Source organism: Balaenoptera musculus, chromosome 1, assembly GCF_009873245.2.
Source record: "Balaenoptera musculus isolate JJ_BM4_2016_0621 chromosome 1, mBalMus1.pri.v3, whole genome shotgun sequence".
Taxonomy (NCBI): Eukaryota; Metazoa; Chordata; class Mammalia; order Artiodactyla; family Balaenopteridae; genus Balaenoptera; species Balaenoptera musculus.
In genome coordinates this window covers 132,381,449-132,407,273 of record NC_045785.1, presented here as the reverse complement: position 1 = coordinate 132,407,273, position 25,825 = coordinate 132,381,449, and the positions used below count along the sequence as shown (strand labels likewise).

Below are 25,825 nucleotides of genomic sequence, written 5' to 3'. Positions count from 1 at the left end.
CAGGGACCCAGCTGTACCCCAGCTTATACTTGGGCCTTGGTGAAATTTTTGATTATTGCTTCCAGCCTCTTATTTTGAATCTTTTGTTGAAAGTACGATCTTAATGAGGAACTGAACCCCTGTTGCTTGTATACCTGCACTTTCCTTCTGATGATTGAGCTTAGGAGATTTTGGGGTCAGCAGGAGGCATGTAGGGATTCAGCCCCAGAATCACAAAGCCATGTGAATAAAGCTGCAGGATGGGGAAAGCAGACTGTCACCATACTTCTTTGGTGACTTCATTTGCTCCTTGATCATCTCTCCTTGGTGATGATTAAATCCAAATGGAAGATAGTAATTTTTAGCCTGAAAGAAGTGAGTCTTCTTAGCCAAGGTAAGAATCATATTTCCTACTCATGAGGGAAAGGAGCTGGATATTTTTATTTATCTTTGTTTGTTTGCATGCTTTTAGAAATGCAATACTCTCCCTACCTCCTTCAATTATAAAGGTAATATATGTTCACAGCATTTGTGTCAGAAAAAAACAGAAAAGCATATAGAAGAAAAATCGCTCGTAACCTCATCAACCAGGTAATCCTGTTGACATGGAGATATAGTTCCTTCTTTTTAAGCATAGTTTTTACCTACTTGAAATACTATTGAACACATAATTTAAAATCTTGGGTTTTCATTTGAAACTTTAAACAAAGCCTATATTATCAAAATCTAAAAATACTAACTTTAGAAATTCTGAGAATGCAGTGGATGGATATAAATGGTTTACTATTAAATTCTCAGTGCCTAGCAAATAAATGTTTGTTGAATAAAATGAACGATGATATTCTAACCATATGGATGTTCGGTTTTCTACTGAATGGTATTCACATTTCCAATTTGTTTGCTTTTAAACATAATGCTGCAGATAACGTGCTTGGTATAATAAACTTCTTTTGTACTTCTAATGATTTTCTTCTGACGGTTTCCCAGAAGTGTAATTATACACTCGGTCAAAAGGATATGAGCATTTTTAAAGTTCTTGGAACATATTACCAAATTGCTTTCCAGAAAGGTTGCATTAATTTATACTTCCACAAGAGGTATGTGAGAGGCACATTTCACTGTACCCGAGGCAGATAGCGAGTTAGCAGACACCAAGGACCACTCAGGCAGCTCCATCCATCTAAGAGGATGGACAAGAACAACTTCTGGTGAATTGAGGGGAAGGTGTTTTTTAATAGGATCTGAAGAGTGAAATGTGTCATGTACTTTGACTAAAAAATCCACTAAGTGCAAAATGGGGCTCAGAGTAGAGAAAAAACATTCAGGGAAAACTAAAATATGTAGCTTTCTTCTGCTCAAGGGACCTAACTGCCAGCCCCTGCAAGCCTCAGAGAGGAGACTCCATGCTAGGACCTAGCAGTAACCTTGTCTGCCTTCACCACTCAGTGTCAAACACTTTAACATGGACCAGGCTCGTGCCAAACTCTCTGGGTGACACTAATCCCTGATTTAATTACCCTTGACAGTGTGTGATGGCCCTTAACAAGCTAGGATCCCTAATGAGCTGCATCTTGGAGTTTTAGAGCACTACCTGAAGGGCGTGGCCCTCACCCAGGCTAACTCTGGCGGGTGCAGAAAACCAGCTCCCATCTCAGGGACCTCAATGCAAGTGACAGGGCAGCATCTGGTGACCTGCAGAGTAATGCTTCGAAGTGGGGAGGTGACACATGATATTTTCCTGGCCCTAAATCATTAGCAAGTAAGTACTGCAGGGACAATTTTAAGAGTGTAGGCATTATGTGGGTGCATGCCATTTTCCCTGCCAAGCAGTCATCTTCCGGAGGACAAGGACCATTTTGCTTTTGTGCTGCTCATTAAAAGTCTCCTTATTGACAGGGCTGGGTGGGAGGGTGGGCCTGCCGGTTACTCTGGAGGGATATCCTAACCTTATCACCAGGGTTACATAAACCACCTATCTAGCAAGATTTAGCCCTGGTCTTCTTTGTTAACCATGGCAAGATTACTATTTTGAAAAAGGAACTTCAATAAGAAGAGACGTTAGAAAGAGAAACAGTCAAATGAATTCGAAAAAGTAGATGAGTTTGCAAAGTAAGGTTTAGCCATGAATGAGACTGTCTGCTCACAAGCTCTATGACCTTGGGACAAAGCAGCATAGATCCTTTCCAACAACCTGCTTCTTTGTCTGCTGGGATCCTCAGATCCTACAAAAGCTGCTCTCCAGTCTTATTTCTGCATGTTTCATCTCCCTAATCTATTCGCCTGTCTTTAAACTGATTTTTAATTTGATGTTGAAGCTACAATTATCTCTTTCATTCATGTCTGGTCCCCAACATCCAGGATGTAAATTTCTCCCGTGGAATTCAGACCAACTTGTTCTGTGAACTCAATGATTATACAGCCCTGGAAATTATACCCTCATCCCTTACACGTGCCTACTGGGATTTTTAGTATTTCCTGAAACTTACTCATTATTTTGTTTCCCCAGTAAGATTAATCCTATCATCTGGTGAAATGAGGCATCTTCATCTACTGGTCTTAAAGCCTGATAGTGGCACCATCTTTCCTTGGAGGTCGTTTTTCACTTTTGACAAACAGGGGCTGATTCTTTCTCTGTTCTTACACTCACACTTCTTTTTTGACTGTTTATCATATTCCTGTTTCATGCTGATGGGAAAGTCCAACCTTTATTTTATTTTATTTTATTTTTAATTTTTATTTATTTATTTATTTTTGGCTGTGTTGGGTCTTCGTTTCTGTGCCAGGGCTTTCTCTAGTTGCGGCGAGCAGGGGCCACTCTTTATCGCGGTGCGCGTGCCTCTCACTATCGCAGCCTCTCTTGTTGCGGAGCACAGGCTCCAGACGCGCAGGCTCAGTAGTTGTGGCTCACGGGCCTAGTTGCTCCGCGGCATGTGGGATCTTCCCAGACCAGGGCTCGAACCTGTGTCCCCTGCATTGGCAGGCGGATTCTCAACCACTGCACCACAAGGGAAGCCCCAACCTTTATATTATATTCAGAGCAGAGACAAGTGAGTGCTAGGTCCTAAGGTCAGTGGCTGATCCAGACTTCACTGCGTTGGGTTGCTAGTTCTACCCACTTCTCCAGTTTCTCTTCAATCCATTCTATAAAATTAAATGACTCTTTCCCTCAGTGCCCAAAAGGGTCCTTTTGATTCTTGTCTAATACCTAAAGAGTATAAACATACTGTTGAAATCACAGAGGAAAGAGAAGAGTCATTTTTTTACACATGTTTCTTCTAGATTTTAATTCAGAGTTGCTTATAAGATCTTGTATTTTGTGCATACACGTACAAACAGACACGTACCAACTTCAAAAATAGCTGTGGTACTGTGAGTTCCCCAAACTAAGGAAAATAATGTTTTCCAGTTTGCAGGCCTTTTAAAAGTAACTTATTTGACTTTTGAAAGCAATATATGATAATCTGAGGGCAAAAATTTAACTCTCTAATAATATTTGACTTTTAGAATTTTGATTCAATTAAGCAAACGTTAAATGTGGTTTGCAGTTTTTGAATTTGGAAAGGCCAATCCCAGGCATAGAATTCTTATTGTGCATAATAAGAAAATTTGGGGTGAGTATAACTTACAGATTCAAGAATCTCTGGAGAGGCTTGTACAAAGGCGGAAATGGATACCTTTTTTGTTTTCTTTTTATGCTGTACTTCCAAGTTATGACTCCTCTTCAGGATTGTATTATTTGCTCAAATTCATCTAATGGCAAAATACTATGTGAATAACCTTAAATTCTTGTGTAGGGCTGCAACTAAGAAATGCTGAAGGCCCCTAAACCATTTTTGCTGTTCAATTAAATGTTACATTTGTATTATTATATTTTTTTATTAGAACTTGATGATTGCTTCACCAGGGCATTACGAGTTACTATTTGTAAAGAAATTGCATCTCTCTGGAATAAAGGTACTTTTCTGTTGGTGCATAAGTTGATGTGAAAAATTACAACTACAGCAAACATTTATGTTTTGGATCATATGCGTACGGGATGTGGTTGACCTGACAAACTGTTTAAATAAATCATCAAAATGGGCTCCATCCATCCATAGCTTTTAAAGAACTTGAGAGTGGAATTGTAAAACTGGGGGCCAAATATGTCAGATGGCTCTTGTGTGAGCAACCTGATTTACTGGATTGCCTGGGTAACTGTCAGGGATGCCCCAGGGATATGCAGAAGGGGCCTCTGGGCCCTCAGATTCCTTCTACTGCAAGAAAGAGGTGAAGTGAGGGTCATTGAATGGATACAAAGTCATATCCAGAGTTGAAGGACAGTATGGTGGTTAGGATCTTGGGTTTCAGACCCAGATGCAGTGGGTCAGATGTGCCAAAGATGTTTGATTGTGGGGAAGGCATTGGGTGTGGGCAGAATGGCAGAAAACACTATGACATGGGTGAAGAATAGGCTTAGATATCAGGGCGACGATAAATGGGTGTTTCTTGAAATAAAAAGCATTAACCGTGGGGTCTTCTACAAAAAGCCACTTCAAAATTTTTAATTTAACATTTTAATTTTTTAAAATTAATTAATTCATTAATTTCTTTATTTGGCTGCCTTGGGTCTTCATTGCTGCACACGGGCTCTCTCTAGTTGCGGTGAGCGGGGGCTACTCTTCGTTGTGGTGCGCGGGCTTCTCATTGCCGTGGCTTCTCTTGTTGCAAAGCATGGGCTCTAGGCACGCAGGCTTCAGTAGTTGTGGCACGTGGGCTCAGTGGTTGTGGCTCATGGGCTCTAGAGTGCAGGCTCAGTAGTTGTGGCGCACGGGCTTAGTTGATCCGCGGCATGTGAGATCTTCCTGGACCAGGTCTTGAACCCGTGTCCCCTGCATTGGCAGGTGGATTCTTAACCACTGTGCCACCAGGGAAGTCCTCTACATTTTAATGTTTTTATAGAAGGTATTGAGACCATAATGAAATTTGTTTAGTGTGCAATCGACATTAAAGCCTTCCACACATAGGAATGTCAAGCCAGTAGAAATACATTTCAGAATATCAGAGAAGATTTAGATGAGGGAATTGAAAGATAACTTTCGTAAAAACTTAAAGCTTTTTTCGTTGCTGCCCACATAATTATGGCCTACCTGCACAAGGTTTGTCTGATGCTTCCAAGGATTGTTTGCCACTCTTAATGCCTCTGATGCTTGTTGTATATGCTATTTATTTGACATGGGGCATATGCTAGCTTTAAAATGTTATTTACCTTTTTTTGTATATATGTTGAATCTCCAATCACATTGTCTTTTCCCTTATGGTATGGTATCACTAGAACCTATCACAAAGCCCAGAATCCACTAGATCCTTAATAAACCATTAGTGGTATTCTTGATGATTACCTTAGTTCAGATTCCCTAGAAAACAGGGCCTTAGGACCAAGTTCTAGAAAACAGGGCCTTAGGACCAAGTTCTGATGCTTTATTTGCAAGGCAAGGACCCACAAAAGTAAGGAGAAGGGGAATGAGAAAGGGAAGAATGAGGAGAGATGTGAGATGATGCATTACCATAATGGCTGCTACTTCATGACACCAGCGAGAAGACACAGCAGGTCACTTGGCACACATTTTTTTTTAATTAATTAATTAATTAATTAATTTTTGGCTGTGTTGGGTCTTCGTTTCTGTGCGAGGGCTTTCTCTAGTTGCAGCGAGCGGGGGCCACTCTTCATCGCGGTGCGCGGGCCTCTCACCATCGTGGCCTCTCTTGTTGCAGAGCACAGGCTCCAGACACGCAGGCTCAGTAGTTGTGGCTCACGGGCCTAGTTGCTCCATGGCATGTGGGATCTTCCCAGACCAGGGCTCGAACCCGTGTCCCCTACACTGGCAGACAGATTCTCAACCACTGCGCCAGCAGGGAAGCCCGGCACACATTTTTGGCTCTGCCAAATGGGAAGTCTTTGGACACAGCTGTACCACACCCTGGAGCAGTCCATGGAAGGGAGGAAGGAGAGATTATTCATCTGCCTGGCTCCTTCCCATCTTCCGTTTTTCATCGGTCAAAGTCTGCACCAGAGGAGTTAACTCCCCTGTGCTTCTGAGTTGCATCAACTGGCCCCTGCAGTGGCCACTCAGAAAGCCAGATCTCATACCCTGAAGTGTGCTGCTCCATCTGAATGGAAATTGCAAGAGATGCCAAGACTCAAGGGGTCCAGTGGGTTAGCCTGGTTGTATGTCCCTAGCCAAGGTGGAAGTCTGTCACTCCCAGGCAGTAACTGGTTGGTTCCAAACTGGTTTAGGTCAATTCATCTGCCACAAAGACAGCTGGGGTGGAGCAAGCAGCTGAGGGTCTCGGAGACAGGTGCAGCCAAGGGAGTCAGATGAAGTTAATAAGATATCTGATAGGATGATGATGATGATGATGATGATAAAGAACCACCGCCAGCAAGAAATGGAGACAAAAAAGCACCAGAAGAGATCAACAAGAATCAACAAACAAGTAGAAGAAATATTTAATGTAAGGATAGGTTCAACACTCTTCCATTTAGAAAGGTGAAAGACAAGAGAAGTTCTAATTATATGAACATAGATTTGTTCACAGCATCTTGGAATATGACAAATAAGGGGCATCCCTTGAAGCTTGAAGGAGAGACTTAATTTGGGAGAAATGAAAGGGGGTATTGTTATGACTTAATATAGTGGGTAGTAAACACATAGACTGTATTACCCTCAGAGGTTACTGTCAGAAAATACAAACTTGTTGAAGAATAATTTAGATAAATTTGTATTTTATGGAGCCATAATCGGCTACTAGGAGGAAATAAAGAGTGTTTAGGGTACTAGCCCTAACCTTTTGAGATTGAGATCACAAAAGACAGTAATGTCCTTCCTTTAATATATTTGGTGTCACTTTCAATGACTGAATCCTGGTCTCAGTGGATCATTGGTCTGAGCCAATATAAAGTGTTTTACGTATCTATATTTATCACTAATATCCATAGTAATTTCAGGGACTTTTTGCCTTGGGGGAGAAGTGGAGGGTGCATCAGAACTGTTGTCTTCAAATCTAGGTAAGCATCCTGCATTCCTATAGAGGGTCGATGTTCACTTTAAGGATTACTCTGCCTTTGTCAATACTCAGTCTTTTAGCATTTAATTCTCCTCTACAAACCAGTGGGGAATTAAATGGGCAATCAATCCACTTGATCTTTGCATAGTCATCTGAAACACAAATATAATAAACTACATTAGTTTCATCATACTCATTCTGAACTCTAGTTCTTTGCTTAAGTTAATCTGTGTACTTGGATTTTCTTCTCTCTCTGTTTATCCAAATCCACGCACTGAAAGGCTTAGGCCAATTCCCATTTCTCCATAAAACCTCTGACCACTTCATTCCTCATGGCCTTTCACTGCTTTAAATCATATGACATTTATTATCTTTATCATAAATACTCAGCTTTAGGCTCTCCTGAATTGGTTGCTAATCACTTTGTACATAAATCACCTTGCTCTAACTAGATTTGAAGCCCTGTTGAGAGCAGGATTGAGGTCGTCTGGTACTCTCAGGTAGGCCCCACATGGAGGCACAATGCCAGGCTCTTAGTTGTTGCTTGGTGAACACTTGCTGGGTAGCAGGTTGGCAGGTGAGAAGAGTGTGTGTGTGCTGCCATCCAGACAGACTCGGGACAGTGGGCGGCTCACTGTAGCTCCAGGTGAAAATGCTCCCTCATTGCTTTTGGATAATGAAAGCAGTCCTTAATTTTCACTGAGAGTAATAAAAGTTACTGCCCCTTTCAGTGGTGCTAACTCACTCCCGCTCCCCCTCCTCCTCTATCAAAACATGCCAGGGAATCCTAAAGACCTTCTAATTGATCATAAAGAGAACTTTTACCCTGATTTAAAAAAAAAAAGGATTTGCCTTCCCTACCTTTGTCCTCTTGTTCCTCTGGGCAGTGGCTTCTGTGGTAGCTGTTAGCAAAATGCTTCAGGCAATATACATCAGCTAGAGAAATCCCTCATTACTACATTCCTCCCAAGCTCAAATCTGAGATGATACTACCGAGTTTAGCCAAAGCAACATCAAGCTCACACACCTTCACCAAATCTGCGATGGGGTCTCGAGAGCCTTCATCTTTTTTCTTTTGGAGTGAATTTGGAGGGAGGGGATCCATCTGCAATAGGAGGCCGAGGAAAGACTGAAGTGAGAATGACTTGAACAGTTTGGCCTGGAACATGCTATTGAACTTCTATCAGCCCCAGTTTCATTATCTCCCAGACACTTCTTGTGAGGATGGAGTGAGATGAAAACACATAAATGCAGGGCAAGTGAGGAGAGTTGGGGCTCCACTGGCAGGTTGAGCCTCCTACCCAGGATTATGGCTACCTGCTTTAAGCTCATGTGTCCATCTGGCAAGAAGAAGATAATGAACTATGCCCTGTGCTTCTTAGAAAGAGGACGGTGGTTTACTTGGAAGGAAGAGTCAAGCCCACAGTGGGAAGCAGCTCTTAAAGCCCTGAGATAATCAGATATGCAGCTGCAAGGCTTCCTTGAAAACATCTCTATCGGAGAGAACAAAATTAAATGTCCTTAAATCAAACCTTTTACACAATGGACCTGTCCCTTCCTAGGCAAGAGGGAAACAGACTCACAACTCTGGGGTTTAATTCTTACTTCTCGTCTCCTGACTGATCAGCCACTGAATTTGGTTTCCTGCCTGGGGTTAGCTCACAAGTAGATGCTGAGGCCTCCTGATGTCTTGGCCATGCCAATTGCTCGCTGCACCACTGACCAAGATGTAATCAGCTCACAGAGCCAGGGTGGGTAAGATGCAGCTTGAAATGAATAGCTGCTGTTGAGAAAGTCTGATGTCAAGAACCCTGAACTCTTAACACAAAGGAAGAAGTAGCCCATGGGCCACTGGGAGCCACTGGGTTGGGGTGAGGAAGATGGGGTAGGAATGTGAGGGTCTACCTTCCATGATCTGTGATCACCATCTTTGGGATGCTGGCTTAGGGTTGTGTATTTTGGAGCCTCTGTTGCCTATCTCGTCTGTAGGGAAAGGGAAAAATAGTACCTACCCTACTTCCTCTCTGGGGTTCTGATGAGGAGCAGAGATTCCAACATATATGCAAGAACTCAGTAAAGCATAAAAAGTGTTGGGCAGTTGTTGGATATTAATTGTCATTAGTGGAAATGAAAGTCCAATAATGATTATTATTTGGTCAATTTTTCTCCTTTGTTGTAAATGAATGCTTTGAAAATTTTTGTGCAAATTTGTGTTGACGTTCCATATTTCCCACTGACTGTTGAAATGAAGCCATATCATGTACCGTGAGGGTTTGCTTAGGACCACTGACAATGCTTTCTATTCAGCATATATTGGTTTCCTTGACTCCCTCTATGAAACCTTGCAGAAGAATGTTTCTTCACTCCCAGCTGGTAACTGACCCTATGGTCAAGTCCAGTTGCATGTGGTTATGTGTGGTTTTAAAATAAGTGAGGCAGAGACTACTGCACTGGGCGTTCCCTGAGATGTTGAGAGGTGTCCTTGAAGCCGGGGGCTAGCGCTCCAAGGAGTACTTCAGCCATGGTCATCCCTAGAAGGAAGAAGGGGGAGGGGTCCAGAAGAGGCAATGCAGTTTAGTGTTTTGATTCTCACTATCTCATTGGATCGTCTCTCTCAGCCTTTCCCATAATTTATTGCAAGCAGCTTGAGAAGACCTTTTAGATCCTGGGCATTTCTGCCTCTTGTTCCTTGCAATAAGGAGGATAATTCCTGTCACCTCCCTTGCAGGAATTCAGTGAATCTGATGAGTTAGGTAATGTCTAGACAGAACGCTGGCCCCTGTGAAGTAAGAAGGAGTGTAGGGTGGCCAAATGCAAAAAAAAAAACAACAAGAAAAAAAAACCCCCAAGGGGTGACATGAGTGGTCAAATCACCAGGATGAGGAGTGTGGCCCTAGCCTGACCAGCAGGCATCTGAGCTGAATGTGGGGTTGGGGGCCGGTGAGGGGTGGGATAGGGCAGAGAGAGATGGGAGTGTCCCCACTTGACTCCTTAAAAGTCTTCTCTCTAGCACCCTTGACCTTGCAAGTTGAGGCTCGGCCCTGCTGCCACATTCTAGCACCAATCAAGTACTTCTGAGCTGCTGTTGCACCGCTCCAGTGTCCCCGGATATTATGACTAATTGGGTTGAAGCAAAGACAGCTCCACTCTCTGAGTTTTGCTTTGAGTGGCATCGTGCTCTGCCTCTCGAAGAATAGGCGAGACGTGGCTCCTGTCACTTCTGGTCCCCATCTCCCTCCTACTCCAAGCCTCTGGCTGTCCACATTAACTCATGGGGCCTTCTCTCAGTCCCTCTGTAACACAGGGCTTACCCTCACCACCTCCTCACTGCAACTTGTTTTAAAACCACTTTGGCTCAAGGAGAATGGGATTTGGCAGGTAACAGTAGGGTTCCCGTCGATCTCTTTTTTAACCCAATAACCCCAAAGTGCTCCAGGTAGCAGCGGTACTTCTTTCCCTCAGCTTTTATGCCTCTGCTCGAGCCAAGAAATGAAAGTGCCAGCTCTGTGCTACGTGGGTCGAGAGGTCCTCTCGTTTGCTTGCATCTGCTTCAACCCTGTCGACAGTATCTGTGAGCTCTTCTGTTCCACCAAAAGGGAACCATTCCCGTTCTCCCCCAGCTTCAAACTTGACACGTTTAACCTCCCTCCCGGGTTAAATCTGGGTCCTCACCACAAAACCCAGACTCTTGAAAGAGACATGCAGAATATATGCCATAGCCTGTCTTTTCACTTAATGTCAAGGCCTCTCGGATGTGAAAGCTAATAGAAGCTTTGGAAGAGCTGGAGGAAGGGAAGGAGACGGAGGTGGAAACTGTAACTTTCCCAGAGCATTTCTTTTCTGCTACGAGTAGTAAAATGCTATCTCCCTGAATTTTCACCCCAAACCTCATAAAATGTCAGAGTGGGCAGATGAGAAACTTGAGGCTCAGAGGAGATAGCAGCTTGCCCACCATCACATGGCCATCCCACTGCACACCCAGGTCCATCTGACCTCAAGGGCCATGTTTCTCCAAAATGCCCTTTTCCTGACTTCAGAGTCACCTGGGCTCATCTTTTCATTTCCCTGCTGAGCAAACAGGGTGGGTATCACCTGTTCAAGGTCACTGGCCTTTTTTTAAGGAGCATATATCTCTCGATCTTTTACCCGGTGTCCTTCCTATAAGGCACCTAGAACTCCCTTCACCTCTGCAGGATTATGAGGATGGCTGGTGGCCCTATCTCTGAGTCATGATTGCAATTTGAAGATCCTCATAAAGCTCACATGTGGTTTACATAGTGTGTAAGGTCAACGCCGATGTCAGACACTGGCAAGGCTGCTCCTTATATGAAGAAGACAGCAGCAGCAGTGACAATAATAAACTAAACCAAAAACAAACAAAAGTATGATCACAGGACAGATTGGTGTTAGATCTGCTGAGCTCAGTTCAGAAGAGAGAGAGGGGTCCTTGCTAAGGATCCCTACCAGGAGGCAGGAACCTGTGCCCCGGAACGGTCTTCATCCGGTACAGCTGGAACACATCGTCTGGTCAGGTGGAAGCCCTCTTTCTAATGGCTGGGCATTTCTAATGGATGGGCTTCTCCCATCGAATTCCTGCAGCTAAGAGGAAAGCTAAGGCAGACACCAACTTAGCAAAACTGAGAGGCAGAGCCTGTGTGAGTGAGATAAGAAGGGTGAAACTCATTGTAGAAGGAAGTGCTGTCTTTCTGCAATGGAGGGCCCTCCTGTGTCTGGGAGTCATGAATATTGCCTCAAAATAATAAGCTTATTTAAGAAAAGGAAAAAGAAACCCAGGAGCTGAGAGAATTAAATAACTCCTGGGAACTAGCCTTAGGAAGGTCTTTTCAGTTTGATTGTGGAAGTAAGTTTCTGTCAGGGTTTTGCCTTGGATTTTTAGCTTTGTGTGAATCCAGATCAAGAAAACCCCTTTGGGATGCCTGAGGGGAGGAGAAAGCCCTTTGTGGAAAGAGGGTGGGCGGGTGACTTCATAGCCAGTGGGGCTCAAGGGCACTGTCAAGCTTCTCAATGCCTGGTTTCCATACTATCTTTATGCAAAATTTCCCAATGTTTAAATTTCATCCGGGTAGTTGAGAATGTTTTAAGGTGAGTATCATTGTTGCAGCTCAGCATTTTAATACTTCAATTAAATATCAAGGCATCACACAAACATACTTCCAGGGCACTTTCCAGCACAAGGTCAGAGATAGGAGCTCCACTGCTGCTCCATTTTCCAGCTCTGAGCCCATAGTGCTGCTCTTTTGGTGTAAAGTGGAGCAAATAAACATCAGCAAAACATTACTGCTTTCTGTTGCCACATAGAACAGGGAGATGGAGGCTGTTTCCCGGATGACTTAACAAGTTTTTGGCCATGGCTCTCTAGGGGACTGCAACAAGGTACCTGGCTTCTGTGCGAGGGAAAGTGTTCTTTCAACAGTTCCCTGCCACAACTGCCCTATTTAATTTCCCTGCTATTTTAGGACTGAGGGGTAGCTTCTGCTTGATGATAGACAACAAGAAGATGCAGGTTGTTAATGGACATACTTGGGGCAGTTCTTTGTGATATTGAGAATGAGGCAAAGTGGAAGGAGGAGCAAGAATAACTACAAAAGGCAGAAGGAAAGGTAAAGGAAGCACAGAGGCATTAAAAATAGTCCGGAGCTAAATCTGCGTTGTTCTGTGTGGGCAAGGCCATTCCAGGAGTATATGGAGCTCTAGGAGAACTGGCTCCCAGAATTCAGCTGGTTTCAGCTTTCAAGTTGTTCAAATGAGTGGAAGGTTTGGGAGAAAAGAAGGAGAGAAGGAGGGGGACCCAAAATACCCTTTGCATTTCTGCAGCTTCATTTAAGTTGAGAAGGGCTTTTTAGCCAGAGCCTCCAACCAGAACCTTGTTTCCATGGCAACCCACTTGCAGCCTGCAAAGCTGTGACAGCCCACTCTGGAGCTAGTGTTGCCGAACCAGAAAATGGAATGGGAGAAGTTTGGTTTCCTGGATTATTAATATTAAATATATTCACATAGAGGTATGTAGGAATTTGTATTCAGTAGTGAGTGCCGTTTTTCTTCCTTGACCTTAAACATAAATTCTTTGCATTTATTTAGCATTTACTAGGCACCAGCACTGGGTAGGTTCTGGGGATAATGTGGTGAATAAGAAATAGCCTTTGACATTGATGAGGCTACCACCCCAGGAGATCTGTGGCATTCAGCATTTATGTTCTGGGCATTGCACCAGCACAGAAGAGGGCATAGCTAACTTTGATAGGGGTTAGGAAGGCATCCCAGTGATAATGACATTCAAAAACTGACAAAGAAGTGAGTAGAAGTTTTCCAGGTGGAGAATGAGAAGAAGGGAATTCCTGTGGGAATAATATCTATTAAGTAGGAAATAAGGCAAATTATGATTTTGTTTCTTGACATGTCTTTGAGACACCCCCCCCCCATCCCCCATTAGATTCTGCCCCCTCTGGAGCTTCTGCCCACCAGCTGTTGAGGTTCTGGCTGCAGCATTACTACTTTGGGTTGATTTAAAGCCTGTGGGCTGACAGAATTTCCCAATCTTTCATGTGGCTCACTCATACACTCGCTTTATGGGAAAAATGCATTTCTAGCATTATGTAGAAAGATAATACTGGTAAACCAAATGACATGAGGGGCTTAGAGGGTGGTTAGGGCTGATTTTTAAAGACAGCTTATAATGATCTATTTGAAAACTCTTTTGTTTGGGGATTAGAATACTTTCTCCCTACGACATCCCACCATTTGTTTGACTCTTTGCGTAATGACTTTTTTAAAGAGAGACATACCTGTTCTGAACTACTTTAGTGGTCTTTACTTTAACTAGCTGGTTTCTTTAAGCTCCTAGAGATATACTAATTTGCATACTGACACCAAGAATATAAATATAAATTACTTCTCTCAGAGCACTGGAGAGCAAGGCTCACCTCAGTAATATTCCACAGAGCCCCCCTAGGATCAGTGCCAGTCATCCTGTGAACACTCCGTGCATATTAATTGGTGATAATTGAAAAATAACACCCATCATCCTTAAAGAAGAAAATCACCTCAACTGATGGCACTTTTATCCAAAGACTATTTTATTACCTAGATTCACTAAATAATCAGATTGTCATTATCACACTCAATATTACCACAGTACTAATATATATTTAGTCTTTTATTCATTCACTCAACAGCTATGTTCAACACAATGTGGTGGGGATATAAATAGGAAAAAGAACAAGTCCTATTCCGAAGAATCTTACAATTTACTGTGTTTATGGAAGGTAGGGTGGAGATGTATAAATAAATGTAATACAGAACAAAATGAAGTAGTTGCTGGGTGTGTATATGTGTGTATATATATATATGTGTGTGTATATAATGAGATATATATATAGAGAGAGAGAGAGAGAGAGAGAGAAAAAGAGAGAGAGAGATCTAGCACTGTGCCTCACAACACGTTTTGTAAGTGTAAAATGATTGATAGGATAAATATACTGTAAACATTCATAAAAGAAATGATTCATTTTGATGGGTGTCCAGGGCTTTCAGGACAGAAAGGCTTTATAGAGAAAATAACATCTATGTAGAATTTCAAAGAATGAGGGCTATTTTGTAGGTATGGAGGAGAAGGGCAATCTAGGCTGAGGAAACAGCCTGAGCAAAGGCTGGGAGGTGGGCTATTATGGGTGTGCCTGGGAAACGGTGAATGGTCCAGTGAGGAGGGATACAGTGTGAGACACCTGGAAATCAGGCAGTTGGCTTTGGAGAATCTTGAACACCATCATGCCTCAAAGTTTGGATTTTATTTTTATGGTGGGGGGTGGGTAGGCAGAAATGAGTAGCCAGTGAAGATGTTTGAGGAGGGAATTGATGCTGTATGCTTATTGCTTATTGTCTGTGTGCTCTCAGTAGAACACAGCCTCCACCAGGTGAGGCTTGTTGTCTGCTTTGTTCACTCATACACCCCAAGGGCTAACCCAGGCCTGGCACACAGCAGATCTTCAGTAGATAGCTGGTGAATGGGATTCTACCAGAATTTGTTTCTGGGCATGATGAAAAAGTTAGGAAACGGGAAGGATTTCAGGAAGGAGAGGCAAGGTAGAAAGCTTTTCTAGAAGCTCAGATGAACACCTACGAGACTGAAGCTGAGAGTCACATGAGAAAGGACAACTGTGAATGGGGATCTGAGGAAAGCACCAGAGGAGTTGGTCACTGAGTGCCTGTGAGGGTGAGGGTCAAATATGTCCCCTGCATGATTAAAAATAAACAGCTGGCTAGGACTGCCATTAACCAAGGCTCAGAACTCCGAGGGAGGAGTTGCCCGAGGGTGGGGAGAAGCTGAGAAAAGAAAGACAATGGCTTTGCTTTTGGAAAAGTTGAATTTGAGGTGCACTTGGGAAATTCATGTGGACACTCAAAGGGACAATTGGGGAGTGGAGCTCAGTTTGGGTCAGGAGGACTGGAGTGAAGGATGTGGGAGTCATTAGGATAAAGGTAATAATGAAAATGCAGACAGTAGGGGCCCTGGGTCTCTGGGGAGGGCATGGAGAGCCAGACTGACAAGGATGGGACACAGAATCTGAGGAAGGCTTGCTTTGCATAGGTAGGAAATTCAAAAGCTTGAGAATTGGGCAGTCAGGACTAAATTAGGAAAACGGAGAGTCAAAGAAGTCAGGAGAGTGTTTTCTGATTGAGAATGTGACCAAATAACTAAGTCTGGTCGAAAACCATGCAGGGTGAAGACTGGTAAGAGCCCACTGGGTTAGATAGTCAAGAGCTACTAGTCATGTCAGTAGAATGATGGAGGGGAAACATTCCAGAAAGATGAAAATGTTGGCTGACAAAATGGAGCACAAATGCAGAGTGCTTCTTTAAGAAATTTGGCAGTGAATGAAAAGAAGGAGGAGGGTTTGGCTTCAGAGGAAATTAGAGTTGAGGAAAGACATTTTTTATGAAGGAAAGTGAGCTCATGAAGAGGGAAGCTTTTACGTAACAACAGTAAACTCTTAGTTGTTTCTATAATATAGGAAAAGTATTTTGATTTTGAGAAAAGTAGCAGAAGACACCTTTCATCTACACATGAAATACAGTAATGCATCTGAGCACAATTTTAATGTGATAATGCCAAGCACAATACATAAAGATGATGTTTAGTCTTACTAATAATGATCAATTTATCAGCCTCAAGTTTTATCTACGGAAAGAGGGCTTCTTTCTGTAAATGCTGTGAGGTTGAAGAGGTGGTGACATCATGGTCTGTTTGTCCCTGTCTCACCATTGCCTGGTGGTGGCTGCATAGTTCCAAGGAGGAAAATCAGGTCAGACAGAGTGAGAACTTGGTAGTCCTAGATTTGGGTTTCACCGAAGCGTTAGGAATTCTAGGTGTTGAGGTAATTTGGAAGGTCATTGGATCTTTCACCTTGTCCTCCAGAAGATTTCCATGAAAAGTATTTCAGAATTATAATGTCCTGCCCAATGTTAATGTGCCTGGGACCTACAGTGGTAGTGGTATTAGTTTATATGGGAAAGGATCTCATGGAATTTTATGTGATTGCTTTGTTTTGACCAGGTAGAGAGTAGAGTTAGCATAGAAACAAATGGAAAAACATTTCCCCCCTTTTTTTTCTTAACCAAATAATATAGCCAAATAGAAGCAAGTAAATTTTTTTATCCCTTTCCTGAAAGTTGAAGATTTTATCTTGTCCTGTGTCTTCAGAGTAATAGGAAAGAACTACTGTTATAGAAACATGAAGTTGGCTGAAATGTGAGCAGAAAGGATTCTACACATTTCAAGGCCCTCTTCATTCCAGAATCTCACAACCACCATGAATAGATTAACCTGGGTATCTGGATACATCATTGAATGGAAAACCACACTGGCAATACAAAAATGCTTAGTTTTTTTGTTTTTTAAATCTTTCAAAAACAGGACTAAAAGACAACTGCACATAAATGATGAAAGCAACACTGATGCAAGCGCACTGAGAAATAGAAGTGGACAAAATATCTGAGTAGGGGAGTGGTTGAATAAACTATGCCTCTCTAAATTCATCATATGCAGTATTTAGCATATTCAGAAACATGGAGGGAACCCAATTAAGATGTTCCACGGAAAATCCAGGATACAAATCTCTATGTAGTATGACACAAGTTTTATAAAATTAAATGCTGCACATATAGATATATTTGCACAGAAAAAAACCTGAAGGAATATTATACCCCAGAAATGTTAATGATAGTTATCTATGGTGATAGGATTATGAATAATAATTATTTTGCTCTTTATATTTTAGGTACTTTCCAAGTTTTATATAATGAGGTTACTTTATTTTTATAATTATAAAAATTGTTTAAACCTGAACTTGAATCTCACAAAAGTGTAACTGCACATGTGTTTCCCCATATGTGTTTTTCCATTTCATTTTCACCAGGATAGGGTCTGGATTTGGGGGGCCTAAATTTATAACCCCTGTGGTCTTGTGTTTATATTCAAACCTCAGTATGAATCAGAACAGGCTCTGTTTAGACTCTGGACTAGAGCAAACCAGAACTGACGTGTTTACGAGCTATTTCCCTGTGGGTGAAATGGGTGGGCATCAAGATTGGGGAGATGCTGGTGTTACTCCTGGTCTGCTGGGCATGGAAGGGGCTGCCATGCCTCCTGCGCCTCTCCCTCATCTCCCTCCTCCCGTGCCCTTACTCTTATTCCTCCCTCTCCTCCCCTTCTTCCCCTCCCTCCTCCTTTCCATTCTCCCTCTCCTCCATTCTTTCCTCCTCCGCCTCTTTTCACGGGCTCTGCTTCTCTGCTGGCCAAGTGCTCCATTGCTGTGTTTGAACCACATGCACTGGAGGATAAAGAGCTGGCTCAGGAAAAGTTCACAGGCATCATTTATAAAAATGCACCAGGAACCAGAAGAAAGGCAAAAACGAGCCTTTTGACTGTGGCCACCCAAATCAGGCCATTTAAAAACTTGATTTAAAAAATGTATGCTTGTGGTAATGAAACTGTTGCGCATCTGTTTTTTGTTTTTGTTTTTTAATACATTTATTTATTTATTTATTTATGGCTGCGTTGGGTCTTCGTTGCTGCACACGGGCTTTCTCTAGTTGCGCCGAGCGGGGGCTACTGTTCCTTGCGGTGTGCGGGCTTCTCATTGCAGTGGCTTCTATTGTTGTGGAGCACGGGCTCTAGGTGCGCGGGCTTCAGTAGTTGTGGCACATAGGCTCAGTAGTTGTGGCTCACGGGCTCTAGAGTGCAGGCTCAGTAGTTGCTCCGTGGCATGTGGGATCTTCCCAGACCAGGGCTCGAACCCGTGTCCCCTGCACTGGCAGGCGGATTCTTAACCACTTCGCCACTAGGGAAGCCCGCGCATCGTGACTGTGGTGGTGGATATGTGAAACTACACGTGATAAAACTGCATAGGATAAACACACACACACACAAGTATAAAAGAGGAATTCTGAATAAGATCAGTGCTTTGTATGAGTGTCAATATCCTGACTGTGATACTGTACTATAGTTTTGCAAGATCTTACCATTGGGGGAAACTGAGTAAAGGACATGTGCTATCTCTCTGTATTATTTCTTACAACAGCATATCATGCTACAGTTATCTCAAAATAGAAAGTTCAATTAAAAAATAAAAAGTATGTGTTAGACATTCATGTCTTGTAAGAGCCATTGTCCAAATGGCTTAAGATTCTGCTCTGATAGTAAGAACAAAGGGTTTTAGACAAATATCCATTACAAAATTATTATGCTTAGGCACTATGCTAACTAAGCACTTTGCATTATTTTCTTTTAAGAAGTTCATCAACCTTATGATGGGTATTATTGTCCTTATGTGACATATAAGGAAACTGAGGCTCAAAACATTAAGTAACTTGCCATACTCTCCCAGCTAGTAATTGCAAAGTAAGGAACCAACCCAGGTGGTCTGGCTCCAAAGCACACACACTTAATCCCTAAGCTATACTCCCTTTGTGTTCTATCAGGTAAAACGTTTGCCTTGAATGATATTTAACTCAGGTAGGTAGGGGGTGTCTTGTCTCTTCCCAGACATCATTTCTTGGCATCGATCCTTTGGGGCTGTTCCCCTAAGAGTTTATCTAAATACTTACTACACTTATTTATATGACCAATTTTACTATCTCTAGTTTACTATATCAAATTTTACTATCAAGTTTATTCCCTGCTATGTAGAGAGTTATGTGTTTTTAAATTGAACTCACTCTCTTAGGTTTCTTTAAGAAACTCCCCACTCCCTTTCCACCCACTAAATAATTATGGAGATGAGGTGGGGCTTGTCTATACACTCTGTTAATGCAGGGTATGCGATGGAATATGGATGAACCCTGTAGCCGGAACTAGGAGAGTGCAGCAAGGTTGGGAGGGCCTGAAAACTGGTATCAGGGCAGAGCTCAGATTCTGGAACAAGGGTGGTGGTTGAGCACATGTGAATGAGAGCAAAGAAGTGAGTTTAAACCAGGTAGGTGCATGGGAAGTGGGGAGACAGAAAAAATAAAGACCCACACAAGGCTAGCTCCAGAACTGGCACATTCAAAGGAAACAAGATGGTAGTAGAGGAAGGTATGGAAGAGAACAAATCCAAGGTCAAGAGGATGACAGGGGAAACTTTCTTTCCAGCTGGAATTGTCGTGTATGCTTCCCATGGGAAACAACCAGTTTCACAACATGAATGGCAACACGCATCACCCAGCTGGCCCTGGCTCTCTAAGACTTTACTCACTGAACCTTGAATGTCCTAATATTATATGTGATCTTCTTTAGTTCTGGGGAGAAAATGGCCTCTTTTCTGCCACATAGAAGCTGGAAACAAGCTTAGATGTTGACGGCCTGGTTTGGAGGAAGTGCAGTGGTTATGACTTTTCTTCTTCTATGGCGAACTGACTGCTGCATGCCAGTCAAAGCCTGAACTTGTGATAAAGAGGCAGTTTCCAAGCCATCGCTGGGAAGAGGCTGAGTGTGTGCAGAGAAGGCTGGAGAGAGGGGAGGGTTGCAGGCTTCTTGCGTGTCCCTTTTCATGGGATGCTTTTATGGGCTTGGGAAAGAATTGGTCAGTGAGTTAAAGTTAGCTCTACAAAGATTGCCTTAGAAAGAAAATGAAAGAGAACCTCCACAACCAGTCACAGGGGAGAGAGGTCATTGCAGAGGGAGGAGCAGGAGATGATGTAGGGGAAAAGAAATTAATGAGCCAAGCACTAGGCATGATAACAGACTGATTTGAAAAGGGGAAAAGAGAAAAGGATTCTGGGCTGCCCCGGGACTGTCTAAGCTGCATCAAAAGTAGAGATAAAAGGTAACTCAGCTATCTTATTAGAATAGGGGGATGTCTGCACCTCATGCTTTACTTCTCCACCCCCCTTCCCAGGCTAAATCTCAAACCCAAGGGCGTTAGGGATGTGAGATGAAGAGAATAGAGCTGTCTGTTTGGGAGGAAGCAAAATCCACTCATTGTGGCAACATTGATTGAGCGCAGTTTGAAGCCATTTCCCCCATTGGACCTCATTACCCGCGTCTGGCTTTGAGTCAGTGTCCCTAGTCTGGTTGTCGCCTGGGTGGCACCCACCCCTGCCGGACACAGGTGAATGCCAAGTGTCCTCAAGGAACTCTTTCCTGGTGAGCAGGGCCTCAGCTGGCCTGCAGAGGAGGCGTGGCGGTTAGAGGCGAGCAGTTCTGGAAACAGCTGGTGTGTGTGTCATCAACAGAGTCCCTCTTCTTTTGATGTGAAAGATTACCTACACAAAAGCCACTGTCAGCTGCAAAAACATGGTAATAATTTTTTTTTTTTCCTGCTGAAATAAAGCAATTACCACAGACTAGGCAACACCTAAGTGACCCCAGTGGTAACCAGAGCAATTTGCTGTGAAGTTGGTTTTCACTAAAATAGAGAACATTTCATGGAAGCAGCCTTGACTCCTGATTGCAGACATAGAGGAGGGTTGCTTGCCATTGGGCTCCTATAAGGGACGGAGAGAGGGGACAGGGGAACAGGAGTGAAATGTAAAGCAGAGCAGAGGAACACAGTAAACGGTTCCAAAACAACTTTGTACCAAACACCTCCAAGTGGCCAGCCCCTCCACTGGCTGAGGGCTGCACCCACTATGGATGTGGGCCTGTCACATGGGATCCTGCTCACTTGAGAACTGCTGCAGCCACAGGAGAAGTAGCAAAATTCTACCTGACAAATGGAACGGCTTATGCTTTGTGGAATCCTTCCTTTGCCTAGCCGTTGACCAGATGTTCGTAGAACTGAGGTGAGGGCTTGGGGTGATACACGTGGGGAACACTTAACCTCTCATCCCAATCTTTTATGTGCGCCCACTCTCTATCTCAGCAGCTGTAGCAGAGAAGATCACCATCCCATCACTTAGAGCACTGATTGAATATTTTAGAAAGCACAAAGTTTCACTGAAGCCATCTAGCAGAAGAGTGCCCTGTTTGGGAATACACTTGTAGGGATTGTTTTGTAAATACCTCATCATTTCTATCCTTAAGAGTGGTTGCAGACCAGCGTCATCAGCATCAGCTGGGGGCCTTTCAGAAATGCAGATTCTAAGGCTCCAGTGAACTAAACATGTGACTTAACAAAATGCCGGGGGGTTCATATGCACACTGAAGGCGAAGAAGCACTGCCTTAGCTGTCTTCAGTGCTGTTTCTCTCCATGGCTCTATGGTGGAGCAAGCCTGGTCTAGGGACTTAGCCCTATATCCAAATCTTAGCTCCTTTACTTAATGACATTGACCATTGACTGTTATATCTCTCCAGTATAAAATCATGCCAGGGTGGTTGTGAGAATTCAGTGAACTAATTCATATCAAGTGGCTTGCAATGAAAATGAATTAACAAACAGTCTCCCTACTACCAAGTCTTGTTGAAGAACCTTTGAGTGAAATACCCTGCCCCCTGTTCCTAAAAGGCTAGCTTTTATAGAAACTGGTGTTTTCAAGTGTTATAGGAGGGTTACATAGAATTTCACTTTGCTTGATCGATCTTATTGCTCTCAAACTTAGCCAGGCTTTCACAGCAATCTTTTTCTAAATTATGTCTACTTCATAATTAAAGACAAGATACTGGCTTATTTCCTGGTCTGTTGAGCCCATATTGGAAGCAACCTGGAATCAGAGGACCTTTCACATTTCCTTTTCTCTAAAACGGACAGTGGTGTACCTGCTTGGGCTTTGGGCTGTGACAGTCTTGGGTCCAGACTCTACTTCTGCCATTTACTAAAGTATGACTTGGAGGAGTTATCTACTCTCTGTGAACTTATTTATAATCAAACATGGATCTAAAAAATCCTATCTAATAGGGTCATTGTCATGCATATTTATTTCCTCCTGCTTTGTATCTAGAAATAACTCTAACCATTGCTGGGGGGTTGGTGATCAAAACTAATATTTACTCTAGAACATCACTGGAAAAGGTTTGCCTGTCAGGGACACCTGCACAATTTTTGATCCTCTATTACTCACTGGCCATTTCAGAATCAGAGTTAATGTTATGTTAGACACTCCAGCCAAAAGGGTATAATGATGAATTGGTCTTATGACTCGTTTTAATAAATTAACCTTGAAACGTTAAATATTTTTACACTTAGGAACTCATTCTAACTTAGTCCTCGTTTGATTTTTATAACTTATTTTAAAGTTCTCTTTGTATGTTATCTTTCCTCCATAAGTCTTGTGATGGCCTTTGGCCAAAAGAAATAAAATTATGACCTAGTAACACGTGTTATAATATATGGTTCAGATTTACCTACCAACTTTGAGTTCTCAAAATACTAGACTTCAATGAGAAAGAATCAAATATTAATGTGTTTTATAGGTAGATAAATAAGGTAGGGAAATGATGGAGAAGGGAGGGCAAATAACAAGTGGATTATAATAAGTAGTGTAAGAGGAAAATACAAGTATAATTAAAGATAAAAGATGCCTTCAGCTGAGGTTTTCAAGGAAGTGGAAAAATCAGTGAGTCTGAGAAACTTGGCCGGGCTATCTAATTTAGTAGTTTGGAAATTGGAAAGATGAAAGCTCTTCTACCAAAAGTGGTAAAACAGTGGGGAGAATCATATAATATTATGAAACGAAGGAACCATGAGAGTTCAAGTCTGTTTTCTTATCTTGAGTCATGCCTGCACTTAGTGCCAGACAGATGAAAACCCTGTTTTTGCTTTTTAAACAATGTTAGAGGAAGATATTTTATGGTCTCTTGATTCCAATTAGCATTCCAGAATTTTGAAAGTTTTAAACAATTTCCAGTCACAGAGAGCTTTTCCTGAAATCTAACCTAAGTCTCACATTCCTTGCTCAACAGTGATTTTTATAGATAGTTTACTGCTAAGCTCTGGCGTTTGAAAATGCCATCCTAGAGCATTTTCACATCCAAAGCAGTGAAGTTGTCTGTCCCTTGGGATAGTGTATGTGTGCATGTGTGTGTATGTGAAACACAATTTATCTATCTCCTTTAAAACCACTTTGAGGGTTTTATCAGGTGTGTCTCAAACATCTTCTAACAATGTGTCACAAATGTAACATTGGTGATTTTATACACACTTTCCTAGTAAGTATTTATATTCCTCTACTATTTCCTGAACAAATGAGTTTCTCAGATTAACTACCTATTTTCTGCAAGCTTCAAGTAGATACTTTTAAATGTAGCATACTGTATTTGAAAAATCAATATTCATAATTTAAAGAATTTCACTTAGGTCTGTTCTCAATCTTAGTTTTTACCAAACTGATGAGGCCTGACATCCTCTATCTGTTCCAGATGTTCTTTGGGGTCAAATAACCCCACGCTCTGTTGAATTTCTTCCCATTTTCTGTATGCTGTTCTGTCTCCTTTTCTTGCTCATCCTCCCCTACCTCACCTCAAAATCACAGTTCTTAAGCACTCAGCCTTAGACCTTCTGCCTGTTCTCCAGAGGTGATCTCATTTATTCTCTTGGTTTCCATTGCTACCTAAATGCCTACAACTCCTAATCTATTCCTCCAGTCCAGATGGTCTTCTGAACTCAAAAGCCGTATGTATAGTATTTGTACAGGCACGGAAAGTTAACATGCCCCAAACTGGATTCACCATTTCTCCCTTTACCTTCCATACCTCTTCCTTCTGTTTTCCCCACCCCAATAAATGGCACTACCCATTATTCACAATAGCCAAAAGGTGGAAAGGACCCAAGTTCCCATCAAGAGATAAATGGATAAATAAAATGTGCCATATACATATAATGGAATATTATTCAGCCTAAGAAAGAAGGAAATTCTGACACATGCTACAACATGGATACCCTTGAGGACGTTATGCTATGTGAAATAAGCCAGTCACAAAGGACAAATACTGTGCAATGCCATTTATATGAGGTAGCTAGAGTATTCAGATTGATAGAAACAGAAAGTAGAGTGGTCACTGCTAGGGGCTGAGAGGAGCAGGGAATGGGAAGGGAGGGTAACTGTTTAATGGGTACAGAAGTTTGCTTTGGGAAGATGAGGAAAATTCTGGAGATGAATGATGGTGATGATTGTACAACAATGTGAATGTACTTAATGCCCCGGATATGTCCACTTAAAAATAGTTAAGATGTGAAATTTCATGCTGTATGTATCTCACTACAAATTTTAAAACGACAAAAAAAAGTAAGGGAACACATTAAAAGACACCACATAAAACAATCAGCCAAACCCAGAATGTGGAACATACACGAGTTTCACTAAAAAATCAAAGGCATAAAAAAAGGAGGAGGGAAGAAGGGAAGGACTATTATGGAATAAAGGACACCTAAGAGACAAAAATAAATTAATTAATTTATAGAAATGAGTAAACAACAATACCTTCCACCTAGGCTCTTAAGCCAGGAACCTAGAAGTCATGCTGGAATCTTTTTGCCCCGTGTGTCCATTTATGTTTGCACACATGCGCTCTGCTTACAGAAACCCCCTGGGTTCTCACTTAGAAGCAAGCAAGCTCCAAAGGAGTTGGATAAGGGAGACATTTTTATGTTTTAAAGTTGAAGGGATGACTTTACAAAGAAGGTGAGACTGCTAAGGGCCTTGAATGCTGGGTGATATAGAATTACTTAAGAACTGGTTGTTGGAGATGAGATTCTAGATAGAGGGACAAGATACGGTAGGAATAAGCTTGACATCTGAGTGGCAGTGATGGATGAGGAGCTGCAGGAAAGCCTTTTTGCCTGACCAGGCTGGTCATGCTGACTCCTTGTAGAGTTGGGCCCTCTGGAGAGGTGTGGGCCAAGGGCCACTCAATGGAGTCGCATTTGGTTTTACAGTTAGTCGAATGCGTGTCAACATTTGACATTCTGTGATGTAAAGGAGTCAGAGAGAAATTAGATCATATCTAATTCTGGAAGCTTCTGGAAAATAGGGGTCATACTATACAAATAAATGGGGACCTGAAGAAGTTGATTGTGAAAGGATAGATCTTAACAGGGAGAAAGGTGGCTTATGCAATCAACTCTGTACTTTAGGGAGAAAGGAAGGAGAGGGGACACTTTCAGGAGATGACTTACCTTCTAAGGCTGTTTCGCAGATGCAGGCCAGATGAGCATCTAAAGGGGTGTTGCTTTGACAAGACACAACTAGGATGTACTTGATAGCGAATCTGGATTGAAATGCAGTGGAAACCCCATTCTGAGAATTAGGATTCCTTAACAGATGAGGGGTAAGCTTGCTATTAAACATGTTAAGAGCATGTTTCTTATGTGTGACATCTAAGTGTGATGGAACATGGCCCTTATTAAATTTGTCGCACCCTCTTTCCCC

At 42.4% G+C, this 25,825-nt stretch overlaps 1 protein-coding gene and 1 pseudogene across 2 annotated transcripts in view; both read left to right on the top strand.

Moving 5' to 3' along the window:
• The window catches only part of ASTN1 (astrotactin 1), a 323,652-nt gene that overhangs the window by 43,396 nt on the left and 254,431 nt on the right, over positions 1-25,825 (top strand). The window lies entirely within an intron of this gene.
• Positions 6,361-25,825, top strand: part of LOC118901158 — a 36,778-nt pseudogene continuing 17,313 nt past the window's right edge.